The 24,864-nt window shown below is 32.8% G+C and overlaps 1 pseudogene; it reads right to left on the bottom strand.

Moving 5' to 3' along the window:
- Window positions 1-242: 242 nt before the first annotated feature.
- Window positions 243-1,667, bottom strand: LOC149261129 (UNC93-like protein 1 pseudogene; annotated as a pseudogene).
- Between the last annotated feature and the right edge of the window lie 23,197 nt (window positions 1,668-24,864).

Raw genomic sequence — 24,864 nt, 5'->3', positions numbered from 1 at the left:
AGTAATGAAATGATAGCTTTGTATCCCAAAACATTTTTTAACCTAAAGCAAAGTGAGTACATTTTTTTTGGAGACTAAATCCATAAAGCAGACATATATACTTCATAATAAATACGACAAAGCACACTGGACAAAAATCCCATCGAACACTACAGTACACCATGACAAAGCTTCACCAGATGGATTCCCATGAATTCCCACTCAAGGGAACGCTTGCTTCTTAAAAACTGATCAATGCATAGCCTTCTGTAGATGTAGTCAAGGTACAGAACTGTTTCGCTTCAGTTTGATACTTGCTTCGCTTCAGCTTCGTTGCCTGCTTTGGGTTCAGTGGAACTAGCAGTCTCACGATCATCTATAGCCAAGGCAATGAGGATAATTAAGAACGGGTAGCTGATTGTAACAAGACTCCAGTTGATTATGAGCTCCTCCAGCAGAGAAACACTCTGTCTGTCCGTATCCCAGCCCACCGCTGTTCCTGCACTCTGCACGGCTTTGAAGAGTGCACTGTATCTGGTCAGAGTACGTGAATCATCTGCCAAAGCTCCGATCGTCCAATAACACAGAGTCTGGAACATGGAGTCCAGTAATCCATAGCTGAAATATAAAGCGAACGGCCCCGCAAAAGCAGCGCCGGAGTCGGTTAAATCGAGCAGCTGCAAGGGCTTATCTCTGCTATATCTCAGCTGATTGGCGAGACCGCCTCCCCAAATTGCAGTCCCCAGTACTGCAACGATGGCCACGCCCAGAAACCCTCTTTTCTTCCTACTCAGGAAGCTGAAATCTAGAACGTACCCGATTATCACAGACCCTAACATCTGAGCACCCCAGAAGGAAACATTGTTGAACCCTCTGGTCCTCACCGTAAAGATCCTGCCATTAACGTTGTCGAATTCGTAAGTGTAAAAAAACTTGCTGGCCCATGCAGCAGGGAAGAGCAGCAGCATCTTCCAGTTGAAGAATAGCTTGATAACCTCAATGGCCTCGGTGCTCACACTGGAGTATTTACGCAGAGTAACCTTGCTGCCATCGCTCCTTATTACTTTGTTGGGTGGAACCAAGGCCAAACTCACAAAAGCCCCAAAGGCCATGAAACAAATGAAGGCTATATAGGTCCAGTCGCTAACAGACGCGGCTTTGCTGTGATAATTCAATATATATGGAATGAAACCGCCTACGACTCCTCCCAGATTGAATATAACCCAGAAGAGAGAAATGTACCTTCCTTTCTTGTCCCCCGTGGGATACGAGGTCATGATTGATCCCTGTCCGGCCCAGAGCAATCCAGCTCCGACGCCCATAATTCCACCTGCAATAACAGGAAACATTTCATCATGATAATGATTGTAGTAGAGAAAAGAACCGGCGTAGAGAGCATAAGTGCAGCAGCCTGCAAAGATGGTCCCGCGATGGCCGAGGATGTTGTAGATTCCGCCGGCGAAAACGCCGAACACTGCGAACGTCCCGTACAAGGCAGTGTTCGCATCGTTGGACGCCTGGTCGTTCTGCTGCCCGCTTCCCCACAATCCGGTGAGGGCGTTGAAGATACCCGGGCAGCAGAAGCAGACCAGAGACATCAGAATCACCTGGGTGAGGGGGGAATTGTAGCGGAACCATTTGGATTGAGGAACCTGTCCCTCTTCTTCATCACGATTACCTTTCTCCATCTGTAGATTTCAATGGAGCTCGATAATCCCAAACCCAATTCACTTTCAGATTTTTCTATATGCCTGATAATGGGCTTTGGCAACTCAAATCAAGATGTCTGAGCAGTGAGAAGGCCAATATTTTTGGGAATTAGGATCCCTGTGCAAGCCACTGTGATTGGAATTCTGGATTTAGGAGCGGCCCGCCTTTAATTCCAATTCTGAATGGACAACTCAGACCTTTAAATCCTTTCTATTCGGTGTAATCGATTGGGAGATGTAGGGAGTACCCTGTCAGTGCACAATCGTCACACAGATTGGAAGGTGGCATGCAGAGCTTGGAGGTATATATTACGTTGTTTGAAAGAGAGAAATAACTCTCGGATGATTCGTGAAGCAATCTCCAACATCCCACGTGTTGTCACCATCCAAGTATTGAAATTTCCCATGCTGTTTTCCTTAAATCCAAAGGTTTATTGGTCGCCTTTCCCTGTTTTGTTTCGGGATCTTACGCTATCCATGTATTTAAATATTTTTGTGAAGCCAATGAAAATTAAGTGCGTTTAACTCACATCCAAAGACGTGCTTAGTGCCTCTGCTGGTATTGTATGTCGTATGATCTACTTAGCATTTCTGCAAACGTCAACGAAGATGGCCTTAAAAGTTTAAAAATTGGAATGGTAGTAAGTTTTAATTTTGCTTTTGTTTTTTTTTTTTATCAAATTGGTATATATTACAATTTTTTCATTATAATATATTTATATATAATAATATATTATTTATATATTACAATTATATATTATTTTTTATTTAAAATAATGTATATATATATATATATATATATATATATATATATATATTAAATTTTTTCATTTAAAATACTTTTAAATAATATATATATATATATATATATATATATATAATTTAAATGAAATAATTGTAATATATAATTGTAATATTTTATATATATCTATATATATTATTTAAATAAAATAAATATATAAATAATATATTATTAGATATATTATTATTGTGATATATAATAATATATTATTTATATATTTCATTTAATATATATAAAAATAATATTAATTATATATATATATATATATATATATATATATAGAAGAATTTCGGCCTAAATCACATATAGAGAACTTTTGTGGATGTGTTTCGATGGATGCGTTTCGAACCAAGTAGTGTGGTTCATCTTCAGGACAAGTTGAGGAGTCAGATCATATCTGTCAATTATATAGGAAGAGCAAATCATCCAAACAGCTAGGTTGATTGGGTTGACCAATAACGACTATCCAAAACGGCTAGATTGATGAAAATAAAAAAAAATAATAGAATAAATAACTACTTGTGATTTATCATATTAATATCTTTCTCCAAGTTAACAAATTATTAATTTAACTCATTCATAAATGGAAAAAGGGTTTTTTATATCATAGGATGTTAAATTATTTTATTTTAATTATTATAGTAAGTTACCTAATTCCAATTTATTTAGTCAATGGAATTGTTTTATATATTAAAAATATTTATTTATTCGATTATTTACTAAATTATTAATTCATTTACTTATTTTAATGGAATAAATTATGAAAATAGGTTAAAATTAATATATATTTCTATTTTCATTTTAAATTTATTTATATGGTAAAGGTAGAACTAGGAATATTAATATTCATAAAAATTTTGATAAGGAAAAAGTAAAAATTAAAACGGGCGTCAAATTTTATTTTAATTAATACTAAGTTTTAGCCAAAGGAATTGCTTTATATAATAAAAATATTTATTTATTCAATTATTTACCAATTTATTAATTCATTTACTTATTTTAATGGAATAAAATTATGAGAATAGGTTAAAATTAATATATATTTCTACTTTCACTTAAAATTTATTTATATGGTAAAAGTAGGACTTAGTAAATAGGAATATTAATATTCATAAATTTTAAAGGAAATAGTAAAAATTAACATGTGCCTCAACTTTTATTATTATTATTATTATTATTATTTTAACAAGGAGGACAAGAACAGGACAATAGTAAAAAATAATTACCAAAAAGGAGAACCCTAGGAGGAAGGAAAAGACAGCTATAAGGGGAAGGAACAGGGGAAGAAAGGGGAAAAAATGACAAGACTAAGAAGAAAGGGCAAGGATCCAACAACAACTGATCTTCCAGCCATCATCTCTGTTGAGATTGATAGGCCTTTCTTCAATTTCAATCACTTCCCTGAATTTACAGTAATGGAATTGGGAAACCTTGGTAATAACCTTGGCCTCCTCAATACAAACATGATGCTTGGTCTTTTCCACATGCTCTGCTAATGCTGAAGACTTGGTTCTCCCATGTCTTAGGTCAGCTGCATGTTCATTTAACCTTTGATGGATGGAGCGCCCAGTTTCCTCGATATAGGGGGTCCCACAAGAACAAGGGATCAAGTAGACACCGTTCATGTCCTTAGGGTCAATGGGATCTTTCACCGATCGAAGGGACTTACGAATGGTGTTGAGGGGCCTAAAGGTTGAGGGAATATTATATCTCTTAAGGATCCGAGCAATCTTGTCAGTGGTTCCCTAGACATAGGGAAGATGGACACCTAGTAGGCGTTCTCTAGGTTCTGATTTCTAAGAATAATGACGGTTCCTTCTCCCACTCAGTGTTCCATAAGAAAACGCACACTGAGCAGTATCTTCATGCCGATTCCCATCATTTCCCCACTCAAAATTTGAGGGTTCTTAACACCCTCGCTACTTGTGCCCTTAGGATTTCTAATAATAAGAGCTTCGATAAGGAAAAATCCCATCTCCTTAATGTCTTCGTGGAGAATGGCTATAGTAGGTGCCTAGGTCAGAAGGCTTTCCTTAAGGCCTCTAAAAATTTGGTTATTAGAAAAGAACCTAGAGAACACCTTCTACGTGTCCATCTTCCCTGTGTCCAGGGAACCACTAACAAGATTGCTTGGATCCTTAAGAGGTATAATATTCCCTCAACCTTTAGGCCCCTCAACACCATTCGTAAGTCCCTTTGATTGGTGAAAGATCCCATTGACCCTAAGCACATGAAGGGCATCTACTTGATCCCTTGATCTTGTGGGACACCCTATATCGGGGAAACTTGGCACTCCATCCATCAAAGGTTAAATGAACATGCAGCTGACCTAAGACATGGAAGAACCAAGTCTTAAACTTTAGCAGAGCATGCAGAAAAGACCAAGCATCATGTTTGTATTGAGGAGGCCAAGGTTATTACCGAGGTTTCCCAATTCCATCACTGTAAATTCAGGGAAGCGATTGAAATTGAAAAAAGACCTATCAATCTCAACAAAGATGATGGCTGGAAGATCAGTTGTTGTTGGATCCCTGCCCTTTCTTCTTGGTCTTGTCATTTTGTCCCCTTTCTTCCCCTGTTCCTTCTCCTTATAGCTGTCTTTTCCTTCCTCCTAGGGTTCTCCTTTTTGGTAATTATTTTTTACTATTGTCCTGTTCTTGTCCTCCTTGTTATAATATATATATATATATATATATATATATATATATATATATATATATAAAATAAAAGTTGATGCCCATGTTAATTTTTACTATTTCCTTATCAAAAATTTTATGAATATTAATATTCCTATTTACTAAGTCCTACCTTTACCATATAAATAAATTTAAAATGAAAATAGAAATATATATTAATTTTAACCTATTCTCATAATTTTATTCCATTAAAATAAGTAAATGAATTAATAAATTAGCAAATAATTGAATAAATAAATATTTCTATTATATAAAGCAATTTCTTTGGCTAAAACTTAGTATTAATTAAAATAAAATTTGATGCCGGTTTTAATTTTTACATTTTTCTTATCAAAAATTTTATGAATATTAATATTCCTAGTTCTACCTTTACCATATCAATAAATTTAAAATGAAAATAGCAATATATATTAATTTTAACCTATTTTCATAATTTATTCCATTAAAATAAGTAAATGAATTAATAATTTAGTAAATAATTGAATAAATAAATATTTTTAATATATAAAACAATTCCATTGACTAAATAAATTGGAATTAGGTAACTTACTATAATAATTAAAATAAAATAATTTAACATCCTATGATATAAAAAACCCTTTTTCCATTTATGAATAAGTTAAATTAATAATTTGTTAACTTGGAGAAAGATATTAATATGATAAATCACAAGTAGTTATTTATTCTATTATTTTTATTTATTTTAATCAATCTAGCCATTTTGGATAGTAGTTGTTGGTCAACCCAATCAACCTAGCCGTTTGGATGATTCGCTCTTCCTGTATAATTGGCAACTATGATCTCACTCCTCAACTTGTCCTGAAGATAAACCACACTAGTTGGTTCGAAACGCGTTGACAAAAGTTCTCTATATGTGATTTACGCCGAAATGCTTCTTATGAATTATTATGGATCACAGAAGCCTCAATTCAACTATAATATATATAAATAATATATTACAATTTTTTAATTTAAATAATATATATATATATATATATATGACAATTTTTTCATTTAAAATACATTTAAATAATATATATATTTAAATATAATATACCATCTATATATATATAGATAATTTTTCATTTAAAATACATTTGTAAATATGTATTTTTTTTAAATTATATATATATATATATATATATATATATATATATATATATATTACAATTTGTTTATTTAAAATACATTACAAATATATATATATATATATATATATATATATATATATATATATATAAAACAAATTTTTTATTTAAAATGCATTTGTAAATATGTATTTTAAATCTAAATATATTACAATTTACAATTTATTACAAAGTATATATATATTTATTTATTGTATATATATTTTGTATGATATATATATATATATATATATATATATATATATATATATATATATTACAATTATATATATATATATATATATATATATATATATATATATATATATATATATATATATTACAATTATATATATATATATATATATATATATATATATATATTACAATTCATTTCAAATACATTTGTAAATATGTATTTTTTTTAAATAATATATATCTATATATATATATATATATATATATATATATTACAATTTCTTCATTTAAAATACATTTGTAAATATGTATTTTTTTAAAACCTTCAAAATATTTTGTTTTATGTATTTTTAAACTGAAGAATTCAAACAATGAATTTTTTTTAATGGTTTTTGTTTAAATAAATTTAATGATGGAATTAAGTTATAAAAATGAAAAATCATATTGGAATTATGTTTATAAAGATTGATTTTATTAGGGAGATGTAAATTCAATAAATAGTATTTAAATATCATTGTAAATTAATTTTACTCATGTGTTTTATTTAATTAATCATAAGTTTTATTTTATAATTACATAAAATTTATAGAAAAGGTTAAATGCTAAACCAATGTAAATTTCTATTCTAAGATGATGCAATGAATTATACTGTCACATACCCCGGTAACTTCACATGTAAAATTAGGGAGTTAGAATTTTTTTTATACAAATTACCCACAAGTAATTCTCCCATTCACAACTCCACAATTCATCATTAACCATTAGATATAATATTCATTAGTACATCAACCATCAAAGAAAGTCAGTTGCATAACCATTACATAACCTTTAACCGCCACTGTGGTAGTGTAATAACATAAACTGTCTCATGAATCCTTGCATCAATTTCCTGATATCCTTAACCATATTAAATAATCATGTAATAGGACATTATGGTCATCACATCAAATAAAGAACCATCAACATCAAGGATTCATCATCATCAAACTGACACAAAAGGCAATCACACCATTGAACACCAATATACCCTGGAAACCCCATAGAGTGAAAACCAACAAACGTTTAATCTTATTATTAAACGCTTGTGAGGGATTTCACCCCTCACTCAATGGCTTATAAGGGATTCCATCCCTTAACCATTGTTATAAAATTATTACAATGAATTATCATTAAGTTGACACATAACTAGCTGAAAGCCAATGCAGTTTCCATGTAATCGTTTACTTACATACCGCCACATGCAACATTCCTTGTGGCATGATTGTTCTAGAAATGTATGATCCCGTAACTTGTACTCATCTTCATGGACCGTTAATCCTCTTCATGCCACAACATTAAACATCACTTTTCCTTGGCTCCAACCACCATCGCTTCCTGTCAATGTTATCATCAAGCAGCTTTGGAAACAAGATTAGATACCTTATTAATCAATCAATAATCAACCTCTAAAAGAGATCTTTTAACATCTACTCATTTGCATGAGCAAGCATGACATACTATTTAACTAGTACATACACCCAAGTAATTATTGTTTGACCTCCACAATTCTTATTTACACTAATGCATAATTCCCTTTAGGAGTTCTAACTCATTAGTTCTACTAACATGTATAACACATTCTTTATATCTTCATACATGTAATAAACTGTTATTTCCATGCTTAAGCACACATGTTCTTTTCACATAGTTATTTTTCGAGAACTCAACATAGTTTCTCTATCATACAAAGAACAGAACTCTTATATCACAATGACTATTCTTTTTGCATACATTAGCTAATCATAATAGCACTTCTTTAATATATGCAACACATATTCCCTTCACTAGAATACTACCATCATTTCATGTAACAAATCACATACTTCTTTCTTAATGGAAGTCAATATAACCTCATTTCACTATCTTCCTATATGAAAGATTCTCAAGCTTCCCTTTCAAGAAATTATTAGAGATATCCATCTTTATGCATAAATCTCAAGATACAAAAACAAGGTTAACTTACCCTTTATGCATCAAATCAAGAAGTCAACACAACTCATCTAACAAGATAATCATTCAAGAGATTATATTTTTCAAGAAAGTTAACATGACCACTTTCTCTATGTACACAAAATCATATTTCCAAATCACAATAGCTACCCTTATGTGCATGCAACATGTGTTTTTTTTCCTAACACAATTACTTTTACTTCAACGCACATGGTCTTTTCATGAAACAAGTATGGATTCATGCTCTTGTATGAACACTATTCATGTGTGTCTTTTAAGGTAAGAATCTCTATCTTTGCTTTTCAGTTGATCTCTTATAAAGTTATTATTTTCATGCATGAAGAATGCTCCCTTTCTCTAAAAAGACACTATATTTGTGTATATAAAACATACGTTTTTCTTCAAGAAAGCTAGAATGATTATCGATGTGCCAGGAAGAACATCATATCGCAATTTCTATCATGCAAGCAATGCGTAAATTTTCCACAAGAAACTTCGAAATTAACTAGTATCCCAATGCAATAAAGCATATATCCCTTTCCAATAATATCCAACTTAACTTCAATTTCTTTCATATGCATTATTTTTTTCCATAAATGTAATATTAACTTATATTTCTTTAATATGCATTCTCTCTTCCAAAGATGCAATATTTACTTCTATTCCTTTAATATGCATTCTCTTTTCCAAAGATGCAATATTAACTTCTATTCCTTTAATATGCATTTTCTTTTCCAAAGATGTAATATTAACTTCTATTTCTTTAGTATGCATTTTCTTTTCCAAAAATACAATAGCTATTGTTTGAATATGTACTCTCCTTACCCAAAATAGATATGTCTACAAACAAAATAACACATACTCATTTCACAATACTAGCATAAACTCTTATGTTTTCCAAGATTGTCATAAATACTTATCTCTTCAGTTGTATCACCATCAAGCTGAAGCAGCTGTAGACATGGAGCACACAAGAGCTGCGAAAATGCAGCTTGAAACAATAGCTGACAGGGAAACCAGACCGCATGTAAGTCTCAACGATAAGCACAGCCTCCCACATCTCTCCGACCTCCTCCCGAAGAAGGAAATACCACAACCTCTCTTCTGCCACCATTGACTGCCAGGACTTGCAATCCAAAGCGGCCATTGCAGAGTCCTTCAGGTCGAGGCATGGATTGGGTGAAGACGTACAGATATAGGCAGCCCTCGAACGGATCCAGTGAATCTAAAACAAACTAAAGGGTGGCAGAAGACGTATGATACGTAGAATCGGAGAGAGAAACACCTTGCTGGTGGTCAGTCAACCATCACAACGCTAAAAGAATCCATCGCCAATTCTATACCCTGAATTGCATGAATGTAATTCTTTCAATTGAAGCCAAGCCTAATGATATAAGGAGTTCAAAAGGTTCCAAAAACTGTTAATAGGTAGGAAAGATCCTGACAAAGTAGTTCACAGAAACGGAGAGAGAAATTCCTTACGGTAGGTTCCGTGTGGTAAAAACCAACCTGCAGGCACGCAACGCTTATTATTTTATATGATCTCCTCATCTCTCCGCATGAAAAATCTCCAGACTCCGCCCAAGAACCAACCATCATTTCTTGATTTCAGTTTTTGACTAACAAGAATCAGTTCACAACTAACTCATAAATATTTCATAACTGTTTATTATGATGAGTTATTACAGTAGGGATGTTACATACTCCTCCCCTTAACAGGAACACCATCCTCGGTGTTCATCTTTCATTGAGAACTTGAGATTTTACTCATGGTATAATCATCTAAACCGCACAAAAAGTGATCCTTCTTTAAAATCAAAGATTTCATTCCAAGAAATGACAACAACAAAATAGTAATGATATAATCATAAGAAAGATCAATATTCATAAGCATTCATAACTGCAAAAATATTCAAGTTCTAATTGCCAACACTTGGCCCTTATTCAAATTCAAAAACCAAACTCTATATCATCTTACCATTACTTACCATCTACTCTTGAAAATCATGAGCACTTTCACGTAAACATTTTGATAGTGGTTGGACAACCCATCAACCCTCCATGGTAAGCAATCTTGTGATGTTTGAAAAACAAATTCAAACGCATTGGTCGTAATATTGTGAGTCAAATGAAATACTTTTAACTATCAATCAATTGTGCAATGTTAGATGATTTTTAAATCACAGTACTTTTACAAGTACTTAAGAGCTCATCACTACTCCACGTGCACACTAAATTAACTCTCACTAAAGACATCCACTAAGTACTTTTAAAAGTACCAAAATAGCACCTAGCTCTCTAATCATCAAAATAGTCAATCACTGCATCAAGTAAAAATTGTCTTAGCCCCTACTAAGACGTTCACAAGATTAATAATTCAATAAAGGAATTAAAATTTCCAATAACTCCTTATTGAGCACTAAGCTCATTTCCTGTTAAATGTGCATAACATATTTTACACAACTATATATAGAACTCATTTTTAACACAACATATAGCTGATTAGTTAATTTCTTTAGCTATGAGAACCACAATAGGCTAAATAATTCCCAACCCATGGAAACCAAATCAAGTCATTTTCACATCCAGACAGTTTCTTTGATAGAGACCTTACCAGGTCTAACATGGAATTCCACTGGCCAACCGGCTCAAGAATTCTAGGGAGTGGAAATTCGGGCAGACAAGTACCATCAACTCCTCCGATCAGGTAACTGCCAGCAACCCATATCCGGGTAGACAAGTACCATCAACCCCTCTGGGCAGGTAACTGCCATCAACCCAAGGAATTCTAGCCTTTCACAATCCGGGCAGACAAGTACCATCAACCCCTCCAGGCAGGTAACTGCCATCAACCCAAGGCATTCTAGCCTTTCACAATCTGGGAAAACAAGTACCATCAACCCCTCTGGGAAGGTAACTGCCATCAACCAAAGGCATTCTAGCCTTTCACAACTTTCTGCAACTATCTCGCATGCTAAATTTCTCTTTTATCACTATCCCCAAAGTAAATTACATAATGAACCATATAATCATTATTGTTAACAAAACAAACATGCATGTATACAATGCATCTACACTTAACCCTCAACATGGGTTCACAACATCTAGATTGTTAGGAAACACAACTGACATACATGTTGTATGCATTCTGATTTCCAAATAACACAATCATGCATATCATATAACATTATTCTTTCTCATTTATGATTGCAATTCTTATTGCATCATTTTACGTGATGAGTATTCTTATTGCCATTAAGCTACCACTACTTAATCCCATTAGCAGCATTCGTTATACATATGCATCCTTTAACAAGTATTCACTTCCCTAATCTTTTAGTTTGTGGCACAATACTATCATGCATAAAAGTATATGCAAATATTCATTACTGTGTAGATGTCAACAATAGTTGAGCTAACACTCTAAACATTTTCCAATTTCCCTCAATGTATTGCCATCAACAGACCAATACATGAAGTAACTACCATAATCACTTGTTTGTGAATTGTGATAAGCTCAAACCAAATTCAATTCATGCACATACGTGCTATCAGTTAGTCATACAACACTAACCAATTACAACTACCAATCATCTTAATGAAACCATGGCAAAACTTAATCAAAATTAGTTATGATAATCAAGTCTCGCTACTTGACTCATTGCATGTTTTCAATATCTAAGGGGTTCTTCTAATGTCCTTTTAAAATAATTTGTCATCCTATTCAAGGATGTTCCTCATAATTTATATTCATGCATTGCCTCATTAAGTTTTGTTCATTGTAACTTCAATTTTGTTTCATAAATGCATCATTGTTATTGCCATGTTTGCAAATCAAAAGTGGGTAGTTGATTGTCACTTTCCTTAATGAGTGTTCAATATTGTTCGTAAGTTTAATGAGGGTTCATTATTGTTCTTAAGTGCAACAAAAGTTTCATTGTCTTTTATCCTCATCAGGAATCCAATGTCATGAACATAGTTATGCAGTAACTTTATTACTGAATACTCAAAGCAATTTAAACATGAATCACACTTTGCATGCTGAAAGTAGTGTACTACGTAAATAAATAGGTGCATGGTTAAACTCATACCTTATTTAATGCCCACTAACGTTGTACCTCAATTTCTTTGCCGCTTACTGATTCCCAAAGGCGCCAATGCTGCAACCTTTAGCTCTGATACCACTTGTCACATACCCCGGTAACCTCACATGTAAAAGTAGGGAGTTAGAAATTTTTTTATACAAATTACCCACAAGTAATTATCCCATTCACAACTTCCCAATTCATCATTAACCATTAGATATAATATTCATTAGTACATCAAGTAAATTGCCATCAAAGACAGTCAGTTGCATAACCATTGCATAACCTTTAACCACCACTGTGGTAGTGTAATAACATAAACTGTCTCATGAATCCTTGCATCCATTTCTTGATATCCTTAACCATATTAAATAATCATGTACTAGGACATTATGGTCATCACATCAAATAAATAACCATCAACATCAAGGATTCATCATCATCAAACTGACACAAAAGGAAATCACACCATTGAACACCAATATACCCTGGAAACCCCATAGGGTGAAAACCAGCAAACATTTAACCTTATTATTAAATACTCGTGAGGGATTTCACCCCTCACTCAATCGCTTATAAGGGATTCCATCCCTTAACCATTGTTATAAAATTATTACAATGAATTATCATTAAGTTGACACATAACTGGCTGAAAACCAATATAGTTTCCATGTAATCTTTTACTTACATACCGCCACATGCAACATTCCTTGTGGCATGATTGTTCTAGCAATGTACGATCTCATAACTTGTACTCATCTGCATGGACCGTTAATCCTCTTCCTGCCACAACATTAAACATCACTTTTCCTTGGCTCCAACCACCATCGCTTCTTGTCAATGTTATCATCAAGCAGCTTTGGCAACAAGATTAGATACCTTATTAATCAATCAATAATCAACCTCTAAAAAAGATCTTTTAACATCTACTCATTTGCATGAGCAAGCATGACATACTATTTAACTAGTACATACACCCAAGTAATTATTGTTTGACCTCCACAATGCTTATTTACACTAATGCATAATTCCCTTTAGGAGTTCTAACTCATTAGTTCTACTAACATGTATAACACATTCATTATATCTTCATACATGTAATAAACTGTTATTTCCATGCTTAAGCACACATGTTCTTTTCACATAGTTATTTTTCGAGAACTCAACATAGTTTCTCTATCATACAAAGAACATAACTCTTATATCACAATGACTATTCTTTGTGCATACATTAGCTAATCATAATAGCACTTCTTTAATATATGCAACACATATTCCCTTCACTAGAATACTACCATCATTTCATGTAACAAATCACATACTTCTTTCTTAATGGAAGTCATTATAACCTCATTCCCTATCTTCCTATATGAAAGATTGTCAAGCTTCCCTTTTGAGAAATTATTAAAGATGTCCATCTTTATGCATAAAACTCAAGATACAAAAACAAGGTTAACTTACCCTTTATGCATCAAATCAAGAAGTCAACACAACTCATCTAACAAGACAATCATTCAAGAGATTATATTTTTCAAGAAAGTTAACATGACCACTTTCTCTATGTACACACAAAATCATATTTCCAAATCACAATAGCTACCCTTATGTGCATGAAACATGTGTTTTTTTTCCTAACACAATTACTTTTACTTCAACGCACATGGTATTTTCATGAGACGAGTATGGATTCATGCTCTTGCATGAACACTATTAATGTGTGCCTTTTATGGTAAGAATCTCTATCTTTGCTTTTCAGGAAATCTCTTATAAAGTTATTATTTTAATGCATGAAGAATGCTCCCTTTCTCTAAGAAGACAATATATTTGTGTATATAAAACATACATTTTTCCTCAAGAAAGTTAGAATGATTATCGATGTGCCAAGAAGCACATCATATCACAATTTCTATCATGCAAGCAATGCATAAATTTTCCACAAGAAACTTCAAAATTAACTAGTATCCCAATGCAATAAAGCATATATCCCTTTCCGATAATATCCAACTTAACTTCAATTTCTCTTATATGTATTCTTTTTTTCCATAAATGCAATATTAACTTCGATTTCTTTAATATGCATTGTCTCTTCCAAAGATGCAATATTTACTTCTATTCCTTTAATATGCATTCTCTTTTCCAAAGATGCAATATTAACTTCTATTCCTTTAATATGCATTTTATTTTCCAAAGATGCAATATTGACTTCTATTTCTTTAATATGCATTTTATTTTCCAAAAATGAAATAGCTATTGTCTGAATATCTACTCTCCTTACCTAAAATAGCTATGTCTATAAACAGAATAACACATACTCATTTCACAATACTAACATAAACGCTTATGTTTTCCAATATTTTCATAAATACTTATCTCTTCCGTTGTATCACTATCAAGCTAAAGCGACTGTAGATATGGAGCGCACAGGAGCTGCGACAATGCAGCTTGAAACAATAGCTAACAGGGAAACCAAACCACATGTAAGTCTCAACGAAAAGCACAGCCTCCCACATCTCCCCGGCCTCCTCCTGCAGAAAGAAGTACCACAACCTCTCTTCTGCCACATTATGCCACCATTGGACGTGAGGACCTGCAATCCAAAGCGGCCATCGCAAAGTCCTTGAGGCCGAGGCGTGGACTAGGTGAAGACGTACAGATATAGGCAACCCTCTAACGGATCCAGCGAATCTAAAACAAACTAAAGGGCGGCAGAAGACGTATGATATGCAGAATCAGAGAGAGAAACACCTTGCTAGTGGTCAGACAGCCATCGCAACGTTAAAAGAATCCACCGCCAATTCTATACCCTGAATTGCATGAATGTAATTCTTGCAATTGAAGCCAAGCCTAATGATATAAGGAGTTCAAAAGGTTCCAAAATTTGTCAATACACGGGAAAGATCCTGACAAAGTAGTTCACGGAAACGTAGAGAGAAATGCCTTATGGTAGGTTCTGTGTGGTAAAAACTAACCTGCAGGCACGCAATGCTTATTATTTTATATGATCTTCTCATCTCTCTGCATGAAAAATCTCCAGCCTCCGCCCAAGAACCAACCGTCATTCCTTGATTTTAGTTTCTGACTAACAAGAATCAGTTCACAACTAACTCGTAAATATTTCATAACTGTTTATTATGATGAGTTATTACGGTAGGGATGTTACACATGCTCTAACTTAAGGACAAATTAAAATCTATTAATTATAATGATATGCTTATAAAATAAAAAATTATAATAATACAATAACATGATGATGATAATTAAGATAAGAATGATTTGCATCATTATAATTTACATTAAGATAATATTTTAGAATTATCTTATAAACTATAATGATATGAGTATTTAAAATTATTGTTATAAAATAAATAAATTAAAATTATTTTTTATAAAAAATTGAGATAAGTAAGAACAGTAAGTTTAAATATATGTTTTTAAAATAATGATGATTATTATCAAAATAATGATGAGAATTAAGATCAGAATGATTTGCATCATTATAATTTACATTAAAATAATATTTTAAAATGATTTTATAAGCTATAATGATGTGAGTATTTAAAATTATTATTATAAAATGAAGAAATTAAAATTATTTTTTATAAAAATTTGAGATAAGTTAGGGTGGTAAATTTAAATATATGTTTTTGAAATAATGATGATTATTATCAAAATAATGAGTGGTGATGATTAAAATGATTTTTTATGCAAAAAGAAAAGATTTGATGTAAACTTTTAAAAAAAAATTGGTGTTGATCATGATAATAAAAATGATGATAATATGAAAGAATGGAAGGAGAACTCGAAACAGTTGTGGTGACTAGCATTTCACCTTAGTTGTCCAATATTCGGTTAGTTTGTTTGGATTTCTTTCAGATCTCTTATGCAAATTGTTCAATGGAAAATCTCTGTGATTCGACGAAAAAGACAGTTTCTTTTGCAGTTATGGTTGTTAGTCAAGCTAGCTCTTCTTCTGTTTTGTAGAACTCTATCCTCAAATTTGGTTTCAATATTCTTATGGTTAAAGAAATTCATTTCCTCAATGTTCTTGTCGATTAGGAAGCTTTCTATTGTGAAGAATATTTTTTAGAGAATGGCTTGGTTTCCACAAGTTGATCTCTAAGATATGAAAACCCCTTTTGACTTATGAACAAAACATTTACCCTATGTCTGGGATTTTTTTGTTGTGATTTTTTATAATATAGAGGACAAGAAGGCCATCTGGGGTAGTGTTGGTCTCTTCATGTAGCTATGGACTCCCACTTTTGATCTAGTAACGACATCAATCTCCACAACCTTTGTTAGGGTAAGGCTTCCAAACCTTCACTTGCATTATTGGAATCCTACATCACTTTCCTCTATTGGGAAAGCATTGAGAATTTTTTATCGTCGTTGTTCTGAGATACAAAATAATTTCAAGACTACTAATGTGTGCATTTATCTGGGGATGGAATTTAAGAAGGACTTTCTCGTGGAAATTAATTTGACAGCTCCAAACTATGCTTGGGTCCAAAAGTTCGACTATGAGAATATTTCATTTCAGTTTAGAGCATGCTATGAAATAAGACAGGTAATGCAAAACTACCCCAAATGTTCTTAGAGTAGCAAAGATTGGAATAATTCTCAAAAGACCAAATGGTGGGAAGGAGCACAAGGTGATCACTATGTGGTATACAAATTGGGCAAGCTTCAAGACAAGAAAGAACCAGAACACAACAAGGAAGCATATACAACCAAAGAAATCTCATCCATGAATATAGAATCAAAGCAGGAGAAATCGCATGCCAATGTGGATCCTCTGTCACGAGTAAGGATTCCTTGAACACAACATTAGTGGAAAAGCAACAACCCCTAATGGAAAACAAATCTCCTCTAGAAACCACAAGGAATAATGTTGAAAATGCATGCTCTTGAGCAGATCAAGCAGATGAGGAAGATCTCAAGAATCTTATTATGCACTTGTCAAAGAATGATACACGACAATTTTCAGATAATGTTGGTTGCACCCAAGTTGGGATGAAAGGAAAAGGTTGTTCACTAAGAAAACCTAGAAGTTACACTAGATCAAACTAAAAATAGTGAAAAATGGAATGTAAATGTGTCTGGATATCAGGGGTATTTTAGAAAAAATATACATGGAAAGGGACTGCAATTTATGTCTCATGGGGAACTTGTTTGAGGGTTTGGATTGAGCCTTTGTGCTCATTCTCAAATTTACAAGCTTTCAATATATCTAAAATATGTAAATGGTTTTGGCCATGTACCCAATTGTTTTAATACAAGTGCTATCCGTTCCATTTAAAAAAAATATGATGATAACATGATAATGATGGTAATAGCTACTAATACAACTACATTAGCAAAATGTAGTTAATATATGTTATTCTACCTTATTTTCCTTCATTAAAAATTAATAGCTCTAACACAACCATTTGAAACTATTCATTTTGTAAATCCACATATTCGCATGATTCTATTTGTTAGTTGATAATTTACATGGCAATTTCATAATTGTATTAGGTAAATGTGAAAAGGTAAACATGCATTCAAAATATGTCATTCATTACTTGATAATTTGAAGTGTAATCTCATAGTTGTATTAGGTAAATATGAAAAGGTAAACATAGATTTAGAAATGCAAGTTGGTTACACCAGTTGTGGTAGAAGATACTAGGAAATATGTAATATCTTTATTTATCAACATAATATAAACATTTTGATTAAAAGAATGATCAATCTACCAATATTCAAATAAGGAACACCCTTGACATAAAAATAAAAATAACCATAATAATTAAAAAAAAAAGTAAAAGTTTAAATAATGATGAAGAAAAATTAGGATAATTGCTCTGAGAGATTCATTCTATAATCCAATCTAAGAACAATGTGTGATTATGTCCATGCTCAAGGTGGAGCTCGCATGTGAACCTCTTAAAATGAAAAACGAAATATTAAAGCAATGTGATCTATAATAATAAAAAAAAATGAATATACATGTAACATCTCCTTACCCAAATTACCCCTATTTTTTTGTGACAGAAAGTCCTAACAATAATATCAGTATCTTGCAGTAATTGTCGCTACTAGTTTGCATATCATGAAAGGTATTGACACTTCCTTCTAAGAATTTACCCTCTTTCAACTTTAGAAAAGGTACTGAGTTTTATGTATATAATTGAAGTGATTCATTGACTATGCACATTATAACTTATATTTATATGAGTATGGTCGTTTATATGTTACCCACATTGAAATGAGATTCTTATGTTTATAATGCATGGTGGTATATGAAACATGTTTGTCAGATGCACAAATTAAGGTTATACGATTTGCATTCCTTTTAGCTTTATAAACAATGGGTTTATGGATGTTTAATGAACATGATACCAAGGCTATATGAGCCTATCGAGAAAATTTCTAACTTTCCAGTTGTTAAACGTGACAGTAATTCATTTTTGAACTACCCTAGGAATCTGCGTTGGCCTCGATCCAACAATGTAAGTTTTGGGTTTTGTTTCCGATGGTGGATGTGGATTGAGGAGTTACGAAAGTAACTACCTCCTCTCTCTCTTGCACCGTCTCACCTCACTCGAATTCTTGCTTGCTGAAGAAATGCTCTGCAAAGACCCTCGCCATGAGATTTGAGGCAACACCATGTAAATTTTTGGGCATAAATTTCATTTTCACTAGTGGGTTTATGAGAGTTTCCTTCAAGATCATTTCAAATTTCATCTCTAGGTTCGATCACCCTGTGGAATTTATTTGTTCTAGACCGGTGAGCTTAAGTCGATTGCAGATTCCTGGAATATTCAAGAATCCAATAGACATGGGCGCGGTCAAGTTTTTGACCCCTCCCATGTCCATCGGATTCGCAAATATTCTGGGAATCTACAATCGAATTAAGGATCATCGTTTTAGACACCATTCCTTGCAAGTCACAGTAAGGAGGATGGGAGAAATTCAATGTTTCGATGCCATGTTTGCATGTTCAAACTTGATTTCTTTTACTTTGTAATTTGGTGATGTCTCTCTCATGTTTGAATTCTGAAGTTAATAATGGTTCTTCTTAATTTTCCCAAAGGGTATATGAAGGATCATGGCAACCTTCCCACTCATAAACAGGTAATATTCTTGAAACCCTATCCTTTTTTATTACTAATTTTCTTTCTTTCTTTTTATTATGTTTTAACCCTATTGACACCCCTACTAACTTAGCTTATTTTTGTTTTGTTTTTTCTTTTTTTTTTTCTTTTACGAGCTCGATGTTCAACTACGATTATTTTTCAACAAATGTGATTTGTCTCATTCCGTTGGGTACCAGGTCCTTTTCTCATTCCTTCTCTACTGTATGCCATAGGTCAGCGTGTTGGCAGTCACCTTACCCCAGCTTCTCGATGTTATTTACTTTACTATTTGGGGTTTTCTCTCTTTTCCATTAGTTAGAAAAGGGGTTTGTGCTCATGGTCGTGTAAACTTCGAAAGGCCTAGGGCTGAGAACTCATTAAGAATCTGGTTTATCCTTTGTTAAGCGATTCTCTAGACTTTTATTTTTTAATATATGGGATATTTTACTTTCTGTTGTTATTAGGTTACGACCTTCCACCTTGGTAGAAATTATTTTTAGTTGTAATAATCTTAGTTTAGAACAAAAAATTGAGGTTGTAACCCTCTGTTGACTGGCCTTCTATTAACCCTAAATTCATAGAGTTGTAATTTATTTTTTAATATAAAAAGTTCTTTCCTTTTCCGACGAGGGTGATATTCATTATGGGCAAAATATTTTAATTTCTTTGTTGAGGTTTTACAAAATGAGGTTGTATGTGGACAGTGCTTATGAATTGTTCAGGGTTGCATTTCTCTATGTAAAGTACCTATACTATGCATAAATTTTGTTTCTAATTATTCTTTTACAGTTTATTTCGTGTGTAACTATTCATATGTATGTATATATATGCTCTGCCTTTCTTTTCTATTGGTAGTGCAATTACACTATTTATGATTTATAGTTATTTTCTATTGGTAGTTCAATTACTCTATTTATGATTTATAGTTTTCTTTCCATTATGAAACTAATGTTTTTACTTATAAAGCTTATGGAACCCATTTTTCAAACGAAAACAATTTTTCAGTTGCTTTATTTTATAGTAGTATTTTTTTCTCATTAAGTGTGGGGTTTCGATGGGACCCGTTTTCCAAGACCTATCACCTCTCCAAATTGATTATTAAGGTATAGGAATTTTTTAGGTTAGCTGACCACCATCACATCTAGCCTGGAAGTAAACTATACCAACAATATTACACCATACACAAAGACAACAAAACATAATCCCCTAATAAATTACACAGTCTTACACTTTGTACAAACTACAAAACAAAGTTCCTCAACAGGTTACACAATATAGTAAGAAAAATAATCATTCAGAATAGTTGTCCCACTTGCATTTCTCTCAAGTATTGAGTCTGCTGTAAAATCACAAGTTACAGAATGGTCCTCCCAACTAATGAGAATAAATACACCCTACTAAGACTCCCCTTGAGCCAACTTCATACTCAGAAGAATTACAAAGCAAAGACCTTAATAGGTCCAACTGAGAACTTCTCTAATCCCAACCAAAATCAATCTATGGTTTTAATTAGGCACACATTCTTCATTCAGAATTCCACTGGCTAACTAGCTCAGGGATTCCTTATTTGGTAAGGTCTTGCCTCCCTCTACAATGTCCTGTCATAGGTATTAAGTTGTGTTTCGTCTCTTCTTCAAGGTTACCTCGGGTCTATCATTTTCCCTCTTGGCTTCCTTTTCTCAAACTGAGATAGTTTATCTTTTAGGGAGAAGGGTTTGGGTAGGTAATTGCGTCTACCTGTAACCATGTTCAACTGTTCTGGAATATGAAACTCTCTTACAACATTACTTTCCTCATAATTTTATAGCTGACTATTTAATAAATTTATTAAGAAAGGTTAAAACATTTATATTCACAAATTAGGCATATCATACTCTTAACATGGTTCATAGTCTACGAAGTAAATAAAAATGTAGCTCAAATATTTAAACATTTAGCAAGGGGTATTACATCTCCCCACTGAGCGAATCATTGTCCTCAATGTTTCCTAGCCATTAGAATAGGCTGGGATATGCTTCGGGAATAAAATGATATCTCACTTTCATATCGTTATTTCTCTCTAATCAAGAATACATAGAGGTTTGACTAAGAATTATCTGTCTAGATTAACCTACAATCACATCATGAAGGCCATAATTATATTCCATCAATAATTAATTAAACATTTATATAAAATTCATTTCACTTTATTATAATACCCGCACATCCTACTAATGTATTATATATCTAGGGTCATATATGTACTTCTTCAACAAAGAAATACATTATGTACACATATATGACTAGGTAAATCCAACTAATCGACAACTGGACCAATTCAAGCGAGTATTTCAAAAGGGCCACAAAATTAGGGAGCTAGTTTGACACATCCTCCCCATCTCAATGTGCTCCTTTTTTATTTAACAATTACAAAAACATTCTCTCGCACCGGAAATTCCCTGTAGGTCCTTCGCTTCTCTGCATAATTTTTTTTCATTCTTGAGGAGCTTTCAAATTCATTCATACTTTCTTTACAATACACTCTATTTCTTTTAACATGTCAGATCCCAATATTAGTGCATCTTTAGGACTGTTACAGTTGATAGGCATCCGACACCTTCACCAATATAACACTTCAAATGGCCTCATTCATAAGGAGACATGGTGATTGTTATTATATGAAAATTCCACCAAGTGGAGGTAGTCTTACCACTTGGTTGGTTGTTTCATGACATACATCCTTAGCATGTCTTCTAGAAATTGGTTTACTCATTCAGTTTTACCATCCATATTTGGATGGTAGGCATTGGTGAAATATACTTGAGTTCTTAAGCCAGTAAAAGGAGTCTCCGAGAAAGTAGAGGTGAACTTCACATCCTTATTAGAGTACCATTTTGGGTATTCCGTTTAAACAAAAAACTTTTCTCATAAAAATATCAGCAATTTGCACAAATTTATAGGTTGATCATACAGGAATGAAATGAGTATCTTTACTGAGTTTTTATACCACCAACATGTTATAGTCATTTTTCCTTTTTGACTTAGGTAAGCCTATAATAAAATCCAGTTTGATGATTTCCCATTTCCATTCAGGAATGGGTAGTGGGTGAAGTAAACTCGCTGGATGTTGATGTTCAACTTCTACTTGTTCACACTTAAGGTAATTTGAAAAGTATTTACTCACCTACCTCTTCATACCAAGAAAAAAAAATCTTCTATTAGAGTTGTAATTAATTTTTGGTAATGGTAATGGGAAGCATATGGAATTTTATGATATTTATTCAGAATAATTTGTTTAAAAACTTGATATTTAGGGACATGAATTCATTTTTTGTAAATATTTTTTTCATTATTAATATCATAACCTACTCTCTTTTCGGGGTTGTTTTCTTGTTTTACTTTCTTCCACTAAAAGTGATATTTAGGGTCTCTTAGGGCAACATTATTAATATGATATGAAAAATCATATTTTTTTTACTACATGTAATTTCGTATATGTAATTTAGTCTCCTACTTGGGGCATCCACCTTCTAATTCTCCTTTCCCTTCAAGTATTTCATCTCAAATTCCAATTAACTTCTGATGGCAGTCCATCGTGCTTCCCTATCATTAATATTGGGTTGCTTAAGGAAGGTAGTCAAGATACTATGATCAATCATTAGGATAAGATTTTTCCTAATAAATAGTGTCGCAATATTTTTAAAGGATGGATCACTACAATTAGTTTTGAATCACAAGCATAATACCTTTATTCATGATATTTCAATTTCCAAGATTCATCGGCTACCAATCAGATCTCTTGCATTAATACACCTCCTACTCCTTCATAACATGCATCTATAGAGACAACAACCCATTTTTCAGGTTTTCTATCCTTAAAACAAGGGTTTTAATTAACAAATGTTTTATCTCATCAATTTTTTTTGACATTTTATTTTCCAATTAAAGTTTTCCCTTTTTTCTCCATACATGTTATGGGGTAAGCTACTCTAGAAAATCCTTTTATGAAATGACGGTAATAGCCAACTAACCCCTTAAAGGATCGGATTTTTTTGGCATTTTTGGGGATGGGCCATTCCATGATAGTTTTAATCTTTTTAGGATATATGACTATTCCCCCTTGTGTGATGACATCTCCTAGATATTGGATTTGATCCTTTTAAAATTCACATTTATTTTATTTGTCATACAATTGATGATCTGATAGAGTCTACAATACTATTGTTGTAAACAATGCTAATACTAAGAGGGGGGTGAAATATCATGTGGCGACAATATAAAATCAACACATAAGCACATACACCATGAGAAGAAAAAACATGAACACCGAGGTTTAATTTGGAAACCCTTCTAGGAGAAAAACCACCAAATCTTGTTTGTTATTTGATGTAAATATGAGCTCCTACTCTATTATGTGAATTTGTTAATGATCCACCACTAACAGAAAGCACCAAGTCTCTTTGATTGTTTGCTAGCACCCACTAGCAAGAAGCACCAACTGCCTTTGTCTGTTTTCTAGCACCCACTGGCAGGAAGCACCAACTCCCTTCATTTGTAGATGCTTGATCTACTTAGCAAAAGTACCAATTGAAGCACTCATTTCTTAGATTTATTGCAAGAACCAACTTGGAGCTTCTTGTATTTATGTGTAGAAATTAGGTTGTATATTTGCAGCTTCTCATGACATTTTAATCAAAATCACAAGACACAAACCTACACTACTACTCTCGACATTAATTAACAATTTAGAACAAAAATCTTAGACATGCAAGAAACAATAACACACATGAAACAATTACTTGTATATTGGAAAAGAAATCTGCTAAAAACCCAAATGACTGCTTGCATTAATCAAATGAATAGAGATGTATTACAATTTCTTTACTCAATTGAGCTCACCTTGCAAGTGTACAACCTATCTCTCTACCCACTAAAGGCCTCTGACCCAGACTTAGTCAAATTTTCCCTCATCTTGAGCTCTTATTTCCTTGCATTCTTCCTTGAGGAATTATCCTCTATTATTTAGGAAACTCTCAATTTAATTGCACAATCCCTTTAGGCTGATCATCTGAATGTATGCAACACCTGTACACTCAAGACTTGTCTACAACTGATGTTACACTACCTTGGAATCTCCACCTCAATTGGGTAACTCGAATTCTCTGCATGCTCTAGCTAT

The sequence above is a fragment of the Pinus tabuliformis genome, chromosome 6 (assembly GCF_031772625.1).
Source record: "Pinus tabuliformis cultivar Carrire ecotype Pingquan chromosome 6, CPIR1, whole genome shotgun sequence".
NCBI classification, from domain to species: domain Eukaryota; kingdom Viridiplantae; phylum Streptophyta; class Pinopsida; order Pinales; family Pinaceae; genus Pinus; species Pinus tabuliformis.
This window is presented reverse-complemented; position numbering and strand designations above follow the sequence as displayed.